The sequence below is a fragment of the Mus pahari genome, chromosome 3 (assembly GCF_900095145.1).
Source record: "Mus pahari chromosome 3, PAHARI_EIJ_v1.1, whole genome shotgun sequence".
In the NCBI taxonomy this organism is placed as follows: Eukaryota; Metazoa; Chordata; class Mammalia; order Rodentia; family Muridae; genus Mus; species Mus pahari.
Window position 1 is genome coordinate 89205154 of NC_034592.1, and position 16654 is coordinate 89221807.

Here is a 16654-nt window from a genome sequence, read left to right on the forward strand (position 1 = left end):
AGCCCTGGCTGTCCTAGAACTCACTTTGTAGACCAGGCTGGCCTCGAACTCAGAAATCCGCCTGCCTCTGCCTCCTGAGTGCTGGGATTAAAGGCATGCGCCACCACGCCCGGCATACGGGCAGGCATATTTTTAACACAGAAAATTCAGAATGAGAGCAGATCAGAAAGGCTTTGCAAGAAGTGAATGAAACCCACCAGCCTCCTGCTGGCCAGTTCCTCATCACAAAATCCTCTCCTAAAGACACTGTCCAACAAGTAAGAGGGGTCCCTCTTTGTCCACTCTCAGCACGTGGGTTCCCACAGATGGCAACCCAAGGCGGGGCATACAAATTAGTGTGCTCTTCAACTCATGTGAATTAATCCCAGTTCAAGCTGTTGTTCGTCTTAGCAGTGAGTGGCACGGGCAGCTGGCCCTGTGCCAGGTGCTTGGAGTGTTCATCTCTCTGTCCGTCTCTGTCTCTGTCTGTCTGTCTGTCTGTCTGTCTGTCTGTCTGTCTGTCTGTCTGTCTGTCTCGTGCTCTCTCTTCCCCCTCTCCCCCATGTCATTCCCTCCTCCTGTAGGATTTAATAGTTTAATAGTGACCCCCAAGGATATAATGTGGCATAGCCATAGAATGTATGCCTGGCAGGTAAGTCCAAAAGTTTGAGCCCCAACACTAGGGGGAAAAAGTGTTGGACCTTATCATCCTTGCTTTTCACCTTAACTGTCCCTCCGAGGGGAGAGATGTTGGTTAAGCTGGTGTAACCCCCTCTATTCTCCATTATAAACCTCATTCTAGTGCTGGAGGAGCTTACTAGAGGTCCCCATTTAGTTTACTGATACCTAACCTCAAGCCTTCTTTCTCTCCCCAGATTATAAACCAAAGCAGGGATGTATGTGTCTCAGTTTTCTTTTGTTTAGCAGGCTGATAGCCCAGTAGAGACACTTCATCTGGTCCGTGATAAGACAGTACTATCAGTGTATTCAAGCCCTTCGGTTGTGATGGACTCTAACTTCATCAATGTTTAGAGGATGACAGGTCCAGTCGTTTCTTCACTCACTCTTTCATGGAGTCACCGGTGGTACATCCTCACTGAGCCGGGTGTTGGCTGGACTTAGCTGGGTACTGGCCACAGTGGTGACTTATTAGATTCTTCAGTCTAGCAAGAAAGACAAAAACAGACAAATACGATCCAGGGAGATGGGGTTGGTGATATGAACCCCTCAGTTTTGAAGACACACAGTAAACTCTTTCACTGCAGCTACCCGGATGTCCATTCCAACCCCGCCACTTCCTCCCTAACCTTCAAGTGAGGCATCTTTAGGTTTGCATAGAGAGCCTGTAGCTTGCTTTTTTTTTAAGCAGAGGGTACACAATGTAAAAACTGATGACACAACGAAGAAGAGTCAGAAAATTAGTTTTTTGTTGGCAAAGCCCAGTTGTATAAACTCACTGTTGCAGGCTGGGAAGGCGGGTCAGTGGGCGGCATTCTCATTTCCAGCTCATACAAATCCCCGCATCCCATCTCCAGCCCTGCCGAAACCAGGCAGGGTAGCTCCTGTTTTGTAATCCTGCTGTTCAGGAAGTAGAGGCAGGAGGATCAGAAGTTCAAGGTCATTCCAGTCCTAATAGCAAAAGGAGACAAGGAGACAAGCCTGGGATATGGGAGACAGCCTGGCTCCCACCGCAGGAAAGAAGTATAATTGTTCTTTCTTAGTCTTTCCTTCTTTCTTCCCTCCCAATTTTCTTCTTTTTACACACGCTGGTCAGACACAAGACACGGACAAGCAAATGTTTTCTGACTGGGTGACTTCAGCGGATTAGTGTTCCTTTGAAAGTGATACTGTTACAACCAGTGCATGTTTATGTGTAACACAGACACGTCTGTGTGTGTGTGGGGGGGGGGCTCAGATCCTGGCAATGTCAATTAGTAAGGTAAGAAGTTCAGCCTAGGGACACAGACCCCAATGCTTTGGGGAATCTTGATATGGTATAAGGAGGGAATTGGAAGAAAAAAAAAAAAGAAGAGAAATTTCTTTAAGGGTTATTTATCTTTTTCCCCCTTTTCCCCAGGTCTCCTGAGCTTAACTCCTACTCCCTAAAAACATTTCCTTACCAACTCAGCTGGGATGGCTGTCAAGTAGGGGTACCTTGTTAATGATAGCAGTAATAAAAAAGGGGGGGGGATCAGACGATTAGAAACTGCTGGTAAATCAGAGAGATACCAGGACGTCTCATTGTCACCGATGGGAAAACATTTATTTCAGACTCTGCCAACGGTCTCACAGAAATGAATTAGGGGGAAGATTCTCATAGTTTGCTTGAGATTTCCAAAGATATTTTAGGGGGCTTGGGAGATGGCTCAGCTGCACAAGCATGAGAACCCGTGTTCAGATCTTTGATCCTCATACATAAAAAGGCAAACACCCGGGACACCTGTAATCCTGACACTGTACAGCTGGACACAGGAGGATCCCTAAAGCGTCTTAGGCAGCCAGCCTAACCAATCGGTGAGCTCCAGCCTCAGAGAGAGATACTGCCTCAAAGACTAAGGTGGAAAGCAATCGAAGTTGGTCTACCTCTGACTTCCGTATGTGCTCACCCTTACACACAGGCACATACATGGATACCATACATATACATATAATATATACATACACCATCATAGGAACTAACTTTGCTTGAGTGACTCAAGATCCTTTATTGGTCTTTGTAAATGATGAAAATAAGCCATGTGTACCAGGACAAAAGTCAAACAATACAGACATATATAAAGTAAATAACTCCAAGCTTGGCCAGTCCCTCTCCTGCCCTACTCCTAAGAGCAGTGTGGTCCAGTGACAACACAAAGCCAGCCCACATGTGGCATTTAAAACAGGAAGAGGAAATAGGTGAGATTAATTTTAATCACATATTTTATTTAGAAGATGAAGATGGTCATTTCAATATGCAATGAAATTACTAATGAGCCATACAATTAATAAGACTTCTTTATCATCATTTTACTGTCGTTGGTTATCTACTGTGTACTTTATACTTAGACACCTCTCCGTTTGGATGCTTAATTCTCTTTGGAAATGCTTCATTACAAATCATTAAAATGCAGTTGGAAATCAGTTCTGGCTAGGTGATGGTGGCACACACATTTGGGAGGCAGAGACAGGCGGATCTCTGAGTTCGAAGCCAGCCTGGTCTACAAAGTGAGTTCTAAGACAGCTAAGGCTACACAGAGAAACCCTGTCTCTTGATGTTTTACAGTTCCAAACAACCACATTCAAATATTTATAATAGCATTTCCATATAACAGAGCCTAAGAAAGGCCATTTCAGAGCCAAAGGGTGTGCTATTAAAAAAAAAAAATGAAAATGAACTCCACCCTTCCCCAGCAGTCTTGTCATTTCTTATCAGACACTCATGCCTGGCAGTATTCTCCAGCATCTGTGGATGCTCCAAATGCCCGAATCAAAGACTGTTGGGGGAAGAGGCCTTTGAGATCATCTGTTCTAGTCCTTTTATTTCAGGGGCCTGAAGCATTAAAGCCAAATTCGGGGAAGAGGGAACACGGCATATGGGTGGCAAGGCTGGGATCTGAGCAGTTCCCTTGCCTTCCCCCTCTCTGTGGGTACATTAGGGGCTGTCCTTATCTACCCGGCACCCCCAGGAAAGTGGCTCTCCCTCCTGTTCCCAGGCCTCCTCTGCCTGTGGTACTGTATCAGTATCAGCCAGCCTGGCAAATCAGCAAACCTTTGAGCAGAGCATCCCACACCTTCACAATAAGCAAGATGGGAACAGAGGCTTTTTCTTGTTATTTGTATCCAGAATAGAACCCAATCAACTCAAAGGCTTGCTACAGTTTCAAAGTATGCCTTCCTGTCTCCCTTCTGCTGAGCAAGGCCAAGTCGCAGATCCTGACAGAAGTGCCTAGCAAGGTAAACTTCTGCCTTGAATAGATGCCACTTTGGGAAGACAGAAGAAGAGGGTTTTCTGGATAAGGGGCAGTCCCTGATTCCAGTAATTCAAGATAGTGAGAGATTAAAGGCATGGGGCATGCCAGCAAGGTGGGCTATCTCTGGAAATAACTGCATGTGCGTAGTCTACCAAGTACATAGCCACAAATGCTTGCACATCTCACCAACCCCTCGAATTGCTAATTGAACAGGGAGATTATCAAAAATTTCTATACTTGAGTCTATTGGGGGCAAGTCTAGAGCTGACAACATTTTACTGCCTCTATTTCTAGAATGTCCTCCTCTTCCCCATCAGTCCCCTGGTGATGCCCTATATCCTCTCAATGGGCCTAGAATGAATTGTCCCCACTTACTTCCTTCAGCTCTGCCTTATTTCCACAAGGAATATTTTAAAAATCTTTCTTACTCCAGATGTGGTTGGTTTGTTTGTTTGTTTGCTTGTCTGTCTGTTTTAAAATCAACCCAGCTGGACACAGTAATGCTCATCTTCAGTCTCAGCATTTGGGAGGAAGAGGTTGGCTGATCCCTGTGAGTTCAAGGTTAGCTTGGTTTATATAGTGTGTTCCAGATCAGCCAGAGCTACATAGTGAGACCTTGTCTCATAAATAAATAAATAGATTGATTGATTGATAACCCAGACATTTTAGTTCTATTTACTTTTCTTTTAAATAGAACTTTTTATTTATTGTTGGGGTGTGCCATAATATGTGTGGAGGTCAGGGGACAAAACACAGGAGTTAGTTTTCTCTTTTCACCCAGTAGGGGCTGTGGATCAAACTTAGTTTGTTAGGCTTGGTGGCAAAGTAACCCACTGGCCATCTCACGGCCTCTCTATTTTTTTTTCCTCTCATCTCATAGTTTCTCTTTCTGTCCTATTACAGGGTTTTCACGATTCTGACACCAACAGGCTGAAATGCAGGTAATGACTGAGTCTCTTGTTTCTCCATGCATGCCAGAAAGTCCTGCCTCTAACCCTCCCCGGGACCTCCTTTTAGTTCTGACTCTCCTCCCTCCCTTCCCCTTTCTCCCATGTCTTCCCTTCTCTTCCCTTCAACTTCCTTCCTTTTTCTGATGTCTTTTATCTGAAAAGAAGAAAAGACCTCACAGTAGGAAAAGACTGGAGGAAGAGAGGCAGAGTAAGGCTCCGCCTCATACTGGGTTCACACGGCATCCTTAGGCTCCTTACTCTGCCATCCTAAGCACGTAGGCACCTGCCATCCCCTGCATTCGATTCACCGACAGACCTCCATTTCACCTCTCAAGCTTCTCTGAAGTCTGTCCACATCATTGCAGTTAAACAATTACATCATTCTTATTCCTCTTCTACCAACTAGATCCTATCAACTGGTGTGTGTGTGTGTGTGTGTGTGTTCCAATTCTGAGGTGTCATGTGAACACTAGTGCAGAACAGCCACGATACCATTGACCAACCACATCATGCCACATGTCATTGCTAATGTTTCCTGTCCAGTTCATCAATTCCCCCACAGTTCTGTGCAGTTGCTGGAGTCACGCTGCATCACCACTCTCAAATTAAAGATAGAAGCATCAAACTGAGAGAGGTCTCTGATTTGGTCAAGGGTACATAGCAATTTCAGTGACCTTCTTTAGGAGTCACACAGACGATTGGGAAAGAGAAGCTAAGTAACCAACTAGTCTATATTGTAATGCCAGGAGGAATACATTCCAGTGTAACCTGCAGTGTAGACCCTGGAGGATGGCAAATGAGTTGGCTTCTTAGTTGATTGGGAATGGGTGTCTGCCCAGTGTGAACCATGAGGGATTAAAAGTGTGTTCCTGGTCCTGGATGGGGTGGGAACTGTCCTTGTTTTGTAGTGCTGCCATAACAAACAACCTTAAAGTTAGTGGTTTAAAACAGTACGCATATTACTTTTAATGGACATGGCCATCAGAAGTCCTAATTAGGTCTCAGGTTAGATTTAAGACATTGGCCACCCTGTCCTTCTTTCCTGGTCTCTGCTGCTGGCTGTCCCAGCTCCAGGGTGGTTCTCATTTCTTGGATTGTGGCCCCTTGAAGTGACTGCATCTCCCATCTGTTTATGTCCTTGTATCTCAGCCTCTGACCCTCCCCTGATGTCATAAGGATTCTTGTGGTCACGTTGTGCTCACCTGGGTAACCCATGATGGCCTCCTTTCTCAATGTGTTATCTCTGCATTGTCTCTTTCACTGTTCCAAGAAACATATTCTCAAGTGCCAGCTAGATATTAGGATGGGCACATCTTGGGGGAGGCTACCATAGTGCCTACTACATGGAAAGGCTGTGTCCTTTAGCCTTGTGGGAGCAGTCTGGAGATAGCTCTAGCCCTGGGGGCCTCAGAGATTTCTATTTTACTTTTATGTCTTTCACATCTGCACACTATGTGTATGTAGATCTGTGTTTGTGTGTGCAAGGGTGTCAGGATATGTGCATGTGCACATATATGTGGAGGTCAGAGGATAACCTCTAGTCTTGGTCTTCAGGTACCACCCATCTTTGAGACAGGGTCTCTCTCGCTGCTCTCGAATTTGTCTGAGAGGCTTGGCTGCCTGGCCAGAGAGCCCTAGGACTCAGCCTGTCTCCTCTTCCCCTGTTCTGGCTATCATGCCTGTCTTTTAAAAAACCATAAGGGTTCTAGAGATCAAACCTTTACCCTCTAAGCTGTCACCCCAATCCCCATATGCAAATCTTTGCTGAATGAATAAATAGGAGTCACAAAATACACTAGATAACTGGTATAAGTACCATTTGAGGAGATTTTTATTTTTTCTTTTTGGTTTTTCAGAGTTTCTCCTGGCTGTCCTGGAACTCACTCTATAGACCACGCTGGCCCCAAACTCAGAGAGTTTACTGCCTGTCCCGACTCGCAGGACCCAGTTATTCGGGGGGGGGGGCAAGGAAGACCATGCCTGAAAGATAAATGGGCAGGGAAAAAAAGGAGGTGACCCTGCAATGTTTTATCAAGGTCTGTTTATTGCGAAAAAAGGTTACAGAATATAAGCTGTGAGAAGGAGGAAGTAAAGAGGGAGAAACTTGTTCCTGCCTCCGCCCAGGAGTGGGGGTGGTTCTGCATACCTGCCCAGGAACATGGGATCTACTCTTATCTCAGGGGACATTCTGTGGTTTTTCCTGGAAAGTTTACAGTTACTATTATCTGATCTTGGTGTTCTGTCAGCTGTCCTTTCAGAAGGTCAGAAATTTCTCAAAAAAGGGGGGGGGGAACTTTGGTTTATGGCTCAGTGTCAGTCTCCAACATCTCCCCCTCTTTTATATTATAAGATGGAGCATCTGTCTTAGGCTACATGATGTGCATCCACACCAGCACCCGATATATTTGGGTTTGAGGGTAGAGTCTTTGTCTTAGGCTACATGAGCTGTCTCCATACCCAGCACTCTCAAATCGGAGTGGGCCCCTGGGTCATGGACTCATGATGATTCCATCATTGAGATGCTCTACAGCCTTTCATGGGTGTGCCCCTGGTATGTGGCATCATGCTATTCCCATCATTGATGTCTCCATAGCTTACCAAAGAATCCCTAGTTAGGACCTGGATCTAAGACCATAAAATCTAGGCCCACCAAAGGGGTGTCTAGGGGATCAGCGTAAGTATCTTGGTCAATGTCTCAGACCTCCAGGCGATGATAGTATACCGACACTGGCTTCTTAAAGGCTACATCTACTTAAGTAAAAGAAATCCTATCAGGGGTCCAAGGAAGGGAAGGAGGTAGGGCAACACTCCATTCCAGACACTCCACATGGGATTGGCGAAGAGTTCTTGACATCTTTTTTCTAGGTCTTCTTGGTTTTGAAGTATAGGAGTTGGTGCCAATTACCTGGGTGTTGTGAGACCAATCGCTCCCCCCTGTACTCTGTAGCGTCTTAAAGGGAACAACCCAAAAATAAGGCTGGCTATCTCTGAGGCATGTGGAGAAGGAAAAATAGCAACTAGCATGCATTTGATCAACAAAGAAACAATTACTGGGGCACTGACCATCAGTCAATGGAGGCAAGGGTTTGGGCTTATTTATACACTTCCAATCTTGACTTGTCCCTCCAGTAGGAGAGCTGAAATATTGTAAGAAGGCATTCTTATCCCCACAATCAACTGAGTGGGTATATTGTGATAAGGGTGTAGACTGAGTACTTCTTCCACAATCACAGGGCTGACCATACAGAGTGGTCAGGAGTGTAAGCTGATCAACAGGCAGACCAAAGCCAGCTTTGACACCCTGTGGTACCAACAGTAATCCGAGGACAAGCAGAATCTGCATTTTCACCCTCTGTTGTGGAGAAGACAGGGAGGTTTCTTTTCCTGCAATTAAGCACATTTGGGCAATTTCTCAGGGGCCTCCCTGAGTGGATTATATACTTTGATTAGGCGATCTGGCAGCCATTGAGCATTACCTGCTTGGGCATCACAAATGCAGGCATGTCCCTTTCCCCAAATGAGGACCGGGGCAGGACCCTGCCATTTGTGAGTTAGTGGATCTTTCCAAAGGACCTGGGCGTAATTTTGGGTGGTGGTAGGATGCCACAGGTGATCTGCAGCAGACTTGCCTTCATCATTGACCATGAGATAATTTAAAACAAAGAGCGAATGGTTGAGCAGTGTCTTGTGGTTACCAGTCAATGGATATAAAACTCCCCCGTTTGATTGTAGTTTGGAGATCATATTTTTAAGAGTTTGATGAGCTCTCTCAACAATGCCTTGACCTTGAGGAGTATATGGAATGCCAGTAACATTTTTAATGCCCAGCTGTGAGCAGAACTGTCTAAAGCTGCTGCTGGTGTAGCTGGGGCCATTATCTATCTTAATAGTTTTAGGCTGAGGTAAGACTGTAAGACAAAAAGAATGACATGACTGATAACATGTTTAGTGGCTTCTCCAGTCTGAAGCGTGGCATTAAAAAAAAAACCACTAAAGGTATCAATGGTAACATGTATATATTTAAGCTTTCCAAATGGGGCAAAATGAGTAACATCCATTTGCCATAATTCCCCAGGAACTAAACCAAATGGGCCTCAGGCAAAAAGGTGAGGCAACCTCTGCAATTGTGCACTATCTGTCATGTCCTGCACCTTAAGATGATGGAGATCATGAGCCTTCTGAGCTTGAAGCAGGGAATCAGCAGGGCTGGGGGTAATTCACTGAGCTATTCCTGTAATTTGAGTTGCATGGTCTACAGACTCATTGCCCTGTGTTAAAGGACCAGGTAAACCAGAATGAGCACGTACATGGAAAATAAAAAAAAGGACAGGAACGCTCATGAATCAATTTTTGAAGGACTGAAAACAAGGGTGCTGCATTAGTGGACGGACAGATATATGGGGTGGTTTCCAAAAGTGGAACCGAACAAGCAATGTAAGAGCTATCTGTAAACAAATTAGAGGGTAGATCGGCAATGTTTCAAAAACCTTGATAATAGCTACCAACTCAACCAGCTGAGCAGAAGAAAAGGAGGTGGGAAACCGAAAGACTTTTGAATCAATGGAGTGTGTCAATGGAGTATGCTGCGATGCCACTGGAGGAACCGTCAGTAAAAACCAGAGTAGCTCCGGCAATGGGCGCAGTCTTGGTTATCTTAGTAAACATTATGGGAGTTTTGTATAAAAATTGAATAAGCTTATCAGGGGGATAATGATTATCAATAGTGCCCTGAAAAGGAACACAGCTAACGGCCCAGTCATCATCATATTGGCTCAACCATTGAACCTGAGAGAGACTATATGGAAGAATCAAGGTATCAGGGTCCTTTCCAAAAAGCTTGAGAGATTGTTCTCTTCTCATCCTAATTAGATGTGACACCACCCAAGGATATATAGAGAGAACCTGGGAGGGGAGACCAACAAATGAACCCAAAAGAGTGGCTTAGTTTGCCAAAAAAGTCCTGTGGGAGAGAATGGAGTAGGGAGAACAAGAAAAACTAAGGGCATATCAGGAGAGAAATAGGTAATGGTTTGACTATTAATAGCACTTTCAACTAAGGACAAAGCCTGAGCGGCTTCAGCATTAAGACTGCGCAGAGACGACGGATCTGAGTCTCCCCTAAGGATATCAAACAAGGGCTTGAGTTCTCCTGTAGTGAGTTTGAGGTATGGGTGAAGCCAATTAATATCGCCTAAAAGACACTGGAAATCATTAAGGCTAAGAAGGGAATCTTTCCTAATTTGTATTTTTTGAGAAATGATCTTATTAGGGAAAAGCTCAAACCCCAGAAATAAGAATAGGGGCTGAAGTTGGACTTTCTCTGGAGATATCTGAAGACCCTGCTGCTGAAGAGTGGATATAAGCTTTTGGGCAACATAATTAAGTTGGCATTCATCAGCTCCAGCTAGAAGAATGTCATCTGTGTAATGGACTATGTAAATATCAGGGAAGCAAAGCCTAAAAGGATCAACAGCCTGAGCAACAAATTTCTGACAAAGGGTAGGACTTTTAGCCATGCCCTGGGGAAGAACCTTCCATTGGAAACGAGGAGAGGGCCCTACAAAATTAACTATGGGAAGGCTAAAGGCAAAGAGTTTATAATCATCTGGGTGTAAGGGAATAGAAAAGAAGCAATCCTTAAGGTCTATGACAATTTTAGAATAATTCTTGGGGATGGCAACTGGGGATGGCAGGCCAGGTTGTAAAGCTCCCATGGGGACCATAGTTTTATTGATGGTGCACAGATCTTGTAGTAGGCGCCATTTTCCTGATCTTTTTCTGTATGACAAATATAGGTATATTCCAAGGGGATATAGAGGGCTCAATATGCCCAGCGGCCAGCTGTTCCTACAGTAACTCTAAGGCCGCCAACAATTTTAGGGAAGAGAGGGGCCATTGGTCAATCCAGACAGGATCATCACTTTTCCAAGTGATTTTGTCTGCCTGGAGCACAGGGGGAGCAATGGCCCTCAAGAAAAACTTTGGTATCCCAGCCCCGTGCGATCACTCTTATGTGAAACGCTTATGGGTGTAGGTATGCCTTGGCCCTCCTTTCCTAGGCCTTGTCCTGGCAAAAAGCCTTGAGACAGCATCTGTTGGGTTACAATTTCATTTGGACTACACATAATTACTTTCATCTGAGAGAGAATAGCTCTTCCCCACAAATTAACTGGCAGGGCTTCAACAACAAAAGGCTGTACTGTTCCAGAATTCCCTTCTGAATCTTCCCATGTCAAAATTCTAGAACTCTGTAAGGTATTTTTAGACTGGCCAATGCCCTGTAAATGTGTAAGGGAAGGTTGAAGTGGCCAAGTCGAGGGCCAGGAATTTTTTGCAAGGACGGTGGCATCAGCCCCCGTATCCACAATGCCCTCAAACCATCGCCCCTCTAACTTACAGTGTAGCGTAGGACGTTCTCTAGACACCATCTGGACCCCAAAAAGATCTGAGGACCCTGGCTGAGAGGCCCCCCGATGCCTCCCAATAACCGGGTTTTGGTTTCAATGGGAGGGGCAAGGCCTGTGCAATCTGCTGTCCTCGAGGGAGTAAGATTGGCCCTGAGCTGGAACTAGCTAAAATCTTAATCTCCCCAGTAAAATCATTATCCACTAGTGAGGGATGGACAGTGAGGCCCTTAAGGGTGAACTAGGCCTGACCCAAAATGAGAAAAAACATGTTTGGGGGAGGAGGACCGAAAACCCCAGTAGGTAGAGCTTGAACACCATCCTCAGGTTTTAAAATTGTACTGGTGGAGGTACACAGGTTCAATCCTGTGCTCCCTGGGGTTGCTCTGAGGAGTTGGGTGGAACAGAAGAAAGTTGGGGCATTGCTATCTGCTGACTGGTCCCTGAGGCCGGCAGAAAATGAATAGGTCTCAGGGCCCGGGGCTGGCCTCTCAAGCTGTTTCCCTTAAGGGGTAGCAAAGGATTATCCATGACATCTGTCTTGGAGCGGCACTGATTAGCCCAATGTTTGCCTCTCTTACATTGGGGGCACACTGTGGCAGGTACAGAAGGTGTTGGCCCCGGAGGCTGAGGCGGAGGACTCAGCATGCCCTGTATCAGGGGGCACTGCTTGGCAAAATGGCCAGGCTGACCTCATTTAAAGCAACTTTTGGAAGGGCCAACAGCTTGCAAGGCAGCCCCCACAGCCAAATTCACACTCTGAGAAAGGCTCTGCGAGATCCTATGGGTGAAGGTATCTACATCACCGCAACATCTCACGAAATCATCAAGAGTCTTATTTTTAGTCTTGCCTCGAAGAACAGCCTTACAGGAAGAATTGGCATTCTCATAGGCCAACTCTTTTATAAACTTGCTATTATTTTCCTCAGGGCCCAGGACCTTTTCAGCAGTTTCTAAGAGTCTCCCCACAAACTCCCTGAATAATCTTAGTCAAAGGTGTGGTCATAGAGCCCTTTGAAGGGATAGACCACCATGCCCCAGGGACAGCCTCGTTAACCTGAGCCAGGAGTCCTGTGGGGAACTTAAGCTGGTGCCTCTCAGACACATATTTTCCCTGCCCACTAAGCTTATCAAGGGTCCAGGCAGCGGCAGGCGCTTTAGGGTCTCTCTGGTTCTGCCTTGCGAGAGATTGGTACCTATCTAGAAAATCAGCTTTCCAAGACAAAAACTGTCCACGAGTCAAAACTGCCTGGGCAACTCTAAACCATTCAGCAGGGGTGAGGTAGCCCCCTGTGGAAAGGGCCTCAAGCATGGAAACAGTAAAGAGTGCATTATGACCATAATTTTTGACTGCAGTATTAAGATCCTTAAGAGGCTTAAACTTTAATCTTTTATACTCAGTCATTTCTTGTGGCGGGGCCTCAGGAGCTGTGGCCGCAGTCTCATTATCAGCTTCACTATCCTCATCACCATTTTCTGTATCCGCGGTGGGGTCCTCCTCTGAGGAGGAAGCCTCTTTGGCGCTCTGGCGGATTAACACAGGGAACGCCAGGATTGTTTTGAACTAACTTTCTGGGAGGTTTTGTTAGAATGAGATTTTTGGGAGGCTTTGTTAAGGTGAGAATGCAGCGAGCTGGCTGTCCCACAAGCCCCAGGGTCACCAGAGATGGCAGGGAAAGGGACCGGAGCCAACAATGGACCAGGGAAAACTGTCTGTCTCACAGTCTCCTGAAGAGAGGAGAGATCTGTGGAGAGATTGGCAAACTGTTTCTGTAAATTTAGGACCTCTTTAAGGTCAGAAATTTGTTTAGATAGCTGACTTTTGGCCTGTAAAAGGTAATCACCTTGTGGAGGTGGTGGAATGACCACGGGTACACAAATTTCAGGAGTGAAAGGGTAAGGAGGAGGCCTAGAATGTGCCACTGTGTTCGCAAAGGGTGGCCGATCAGGGCTGCGATATCGGGCAACCTCTTCCTCCAACTCACTCTCCTCAGAGGGACTTAGCCGATTGTCATGAGTCTTCTTAAAAATAGGGTAGGTAAGCTTTGATTCTTGTAATTTTGGCTCACTGGATGTGGCTGCATCGGTGGGCAGTTGAGGATAGAGGGGTTGGACAGGCTTTTTGGGGCGAACAGCCAGGTTCTCTGAGGAAGACATATTAATAATAATGGAGGGGCATGGTGAGGGAGGTTGGGGCAACTGTGAGTCTGCAATCTTTACAGAGGACATAGAGGCCGAGCGAGAAGTTGATTTAAGGAAATCCTCAGCCAATGAAACAATCTTTCCTGCCTCAGCCAAGGATGACTTAATGGTATCTCTAATAAGACCCCAATAACTAAAGGTCTGAGTAGGCACTGCATCTGGCCCTTCTTTATATAAAAGATCATTAAGATCGCATCCCACCTTTTCCCACTTAAGAGGATGAATCTCTGGTCCATCTATTATGAACTATGGACAGACTTAGGAAACAAAGATAAAAAATTTTGTCAAATCTTTCTTTTTAACTCTAACTCCATTTTCCCTGAGAGAAGCTTTCAGGTCTCTAATAAAGACCGCTTCCTTAGACAACTTATGACCCATTCCTATGGGATGGAGAAATGTAAACTTACCAAGGATGACTTTCTCTTATGAGTGGTAAGAGCGCTCCTCCAAACGACTTGTCGTGGCGACCTTCTCAAGAAAATAGGCTCCTTCCGGCTAGGTCTGTACCTCGGGCTCCACGTGGGCACCACTTGTCCCGACCCGCAGGATCCAGTTATTTGGGAGGTCTGAGGGGGACCATGCCTGAAAGATAAATGGGCGGGGAAAAAAGGAGGTGATCCTGCAATGTTTTGTCAAGGTCTGTTTGTTGCGAAAAAAGGTTACAGAATATAAGCTGTGAGAAGGAAGAAGTAAAGAGGGAGAAACTTGCTCCTGCCTGGCGGGGGTGGTTCTGCATACCTGCCCAGGATCTACTCTTATCTCAGGTGACATTCTGTGTTTTTTCCTGGAAAGTTTACAGTTACTATTGTCTGATCTTGGTGTTCTGTCAGCTGTCCTTTCAGAAGGTCAGAAGTTTCTCAAAAAGTTGGGGGGGGGGGGACTTTGGCTTATGGCTTAGTGTCGGGCTCCAACAACTGCCTCTGCCTCCCAAGTGCTGGGATTAAAGGTGGGCTTCTCCTGGCTCATTTTAGGTATTTTGTTTTTTGTTCTTTTTAAAAAGACTTATTTATGTATATGAATACACTGTAGCTGTCTTCCAAAAGAGGGCATCAGATCCCATTGCAGGTGGTTGTGAGCCACCATGTGGTTGCTGGGAATTGAACTCAGGACCTCTATAAGAGCAGTCATTGCTTTTGACCACTGAGCCATCTCTCCAGTCCCTCATTTTAGTTCCAATCTTAATGGTCAGTATAGGAATCAATGGTAGAGATGAGGTCTATGTGAAGGCACTCTGGCTGCTGAAGAGATTTAGGTGTACTGGTCACTCTTTTCTTGAACATCACAGTGTGAAACAGAACTATGAAGAATCCACTTTTCTATACCAGATAGTGCAGGGGAGGAGTAAGTTCCCACTTAGCAACCGGCTCCGCTCACGCTTCCGTGGTGACCCCTGTCTACTCCCGAATGCCAAATTTGCAAGACTCAGTCCTGAGTGAAGTCAGGTCCCGTTTTAGAGGTGGGTGACCTTTCCGCTTTGCTCAGGATTTAGGTCAAGATTCTCGGGCCTTCCAGAGAGCAGGAGGGTGAGCCTATTACCTACTCGAGGAATAGGCTCCATGAGAAAGTGCCCCCTTGTCAGAAAATAATACTATTGAGAACATTGTGAGGAATTGTCAGTGGTCAGAGTCTGGCCCAGTTAATCACTAGACATCCACAGACATTCCCTTCCTGGGCTCTGTTCTCATGCAAGGCCTGTGAGGCTCATTGTGAGGCAGATTTATGAAACTCGGCCCCAGCCGCTTACATTCCATGTGCTACGATTTACACATTCTTGTGGGAGCCAGGGTGGGGAATGACATGCACTCTAATAGCTCACATGTAAACCTTTTTCCCAGCTCACTTTACTGACACATTACGATACACGCACGCACACACACACACACACACACACACACACACATTTATGACATTTCAAGGTCACAAATGAATGCTTCCCAGTTTTCATCTTTAGAGGACTACCAGTCTCAAAAGGGTAGCATGAGTTTCTTCTAGTCTATACCAGCTTCCTGGCCATAACTCTATTGGAAGCATTTCGGCACACCTCCAAGAAGACAAAGAACATTTTCCCATAAGTCTCACAATCTCCTTCTTCTTAAATCTCTGAGGTGTTGTGGTTGTATGGGCCCAAGTATTCATATTTTACTATGATTGTGTTTAAAGTCCTAAAATAAGGGCTGGTAAGGGTTCTGAGAAGAAAGTGTGCCCAGCAGTAAGAGTTCAAGCTCTGCAACCTCTATGTCCTTTATGGACAGTAGTGACTCTGCTCAAGTTGTCCTCTGGCCTCACAGACCCACAACAGCAGGTGTGTGCCCAGTTATAGACACAGACACAATAAAATAAATGTTTAAGGCTGGAAAGATGGCTCAGTGGTTAAGAGCACTGGCTGCTCTTCCAGAGGACCTGGGTTCAATTCCCAGCACCCACATGGCAGCTCACACATGTCTGATACTCCTATTGCAGGGGACCTAAAACCCTCACACATATACAGGCAAAACACCAATGTACATAAAAAATAAAATAAACGTTAAAAAATTAAAAAGAGAAACAATATTTAACAAAACTGTTGAATCCAAAAGACCGCCAGGAAGCAGGTTGACCCTCTTTCCTGGACCCTGGGTGGACCATTTTGCCTGGGCCAGCCTCCCCCAACACACAGGGTGTTGGCTTCTTGGCAGGAGGCAGAAGGTCCTAAGTCTTTGCCTTAATTTTTTTTTTTTTTTTTTTTTTTTCTGACCTGAATGGTCTGTCAGAGTCTGTCTTTGTTCCATTTGTCAAAACACCATTGTTCTCTCTGCACTGTGGTGGTTCCATTTTCATTGTTTAAGTATCAGAAGTCAAGGCGCAGCAAGTAGATGGGAGCAGGGCTTGCTGCCTGCATCTGTGGCCCAGAGCCAAGCTGATCTCTGGTGTTTAGCGGACCGTGAAAATTGTAGCCTGCCAACCAACGCTGGCTCCATTACAAGGTTACAGCTCACAAAAGAGTCTCTGTCACCCATTCCTCAGTGCCAGGGCCACAGTGCACTGGATGGCGAGTCCCAGAAGAGGGCAACCTTTCCTCCCAGATCTGCTATCTTTATGGACAACAATAAGCTCATCTGGAAGAAAGCACACCATTCTGCTAAGAGAAGTATCTGATAGGCCTGTGTGTGTGTGTGTGTGTGTGTGTGTG

The 16654-nt window shown here is 45.7% G+C and overlaps 1 long non-coding RNA gene across 2 annotated transcripts in view; it reads right to left on the bottom strand.

The window, feature by feature from the left end:
- The window catches only part of LOC110319648, a 39348-nt gene that overhangs the window by 6211 nt on the left and 16483 nt on the right, over positions 1-16654 (bottom strand). The window contains exons 2-3 of one of the 2 annotated variants that reach the window (XR_002380410.2): positions 1437-1608; positions 1044-1142 (exon numbers count right to left, since the gene is read on the bottom strand). This is a non-coding gene — a long non-coding RNA (uncharacterized LOC110319648). Of the gene's footprint in view, positions 1-1043; positions 1143-1436; positions 1609-13892; positions 14068-16654 lie in introns of both variants that reach the window. The other variant, XR_003843532.1, reaches the window with a different exon arrangement.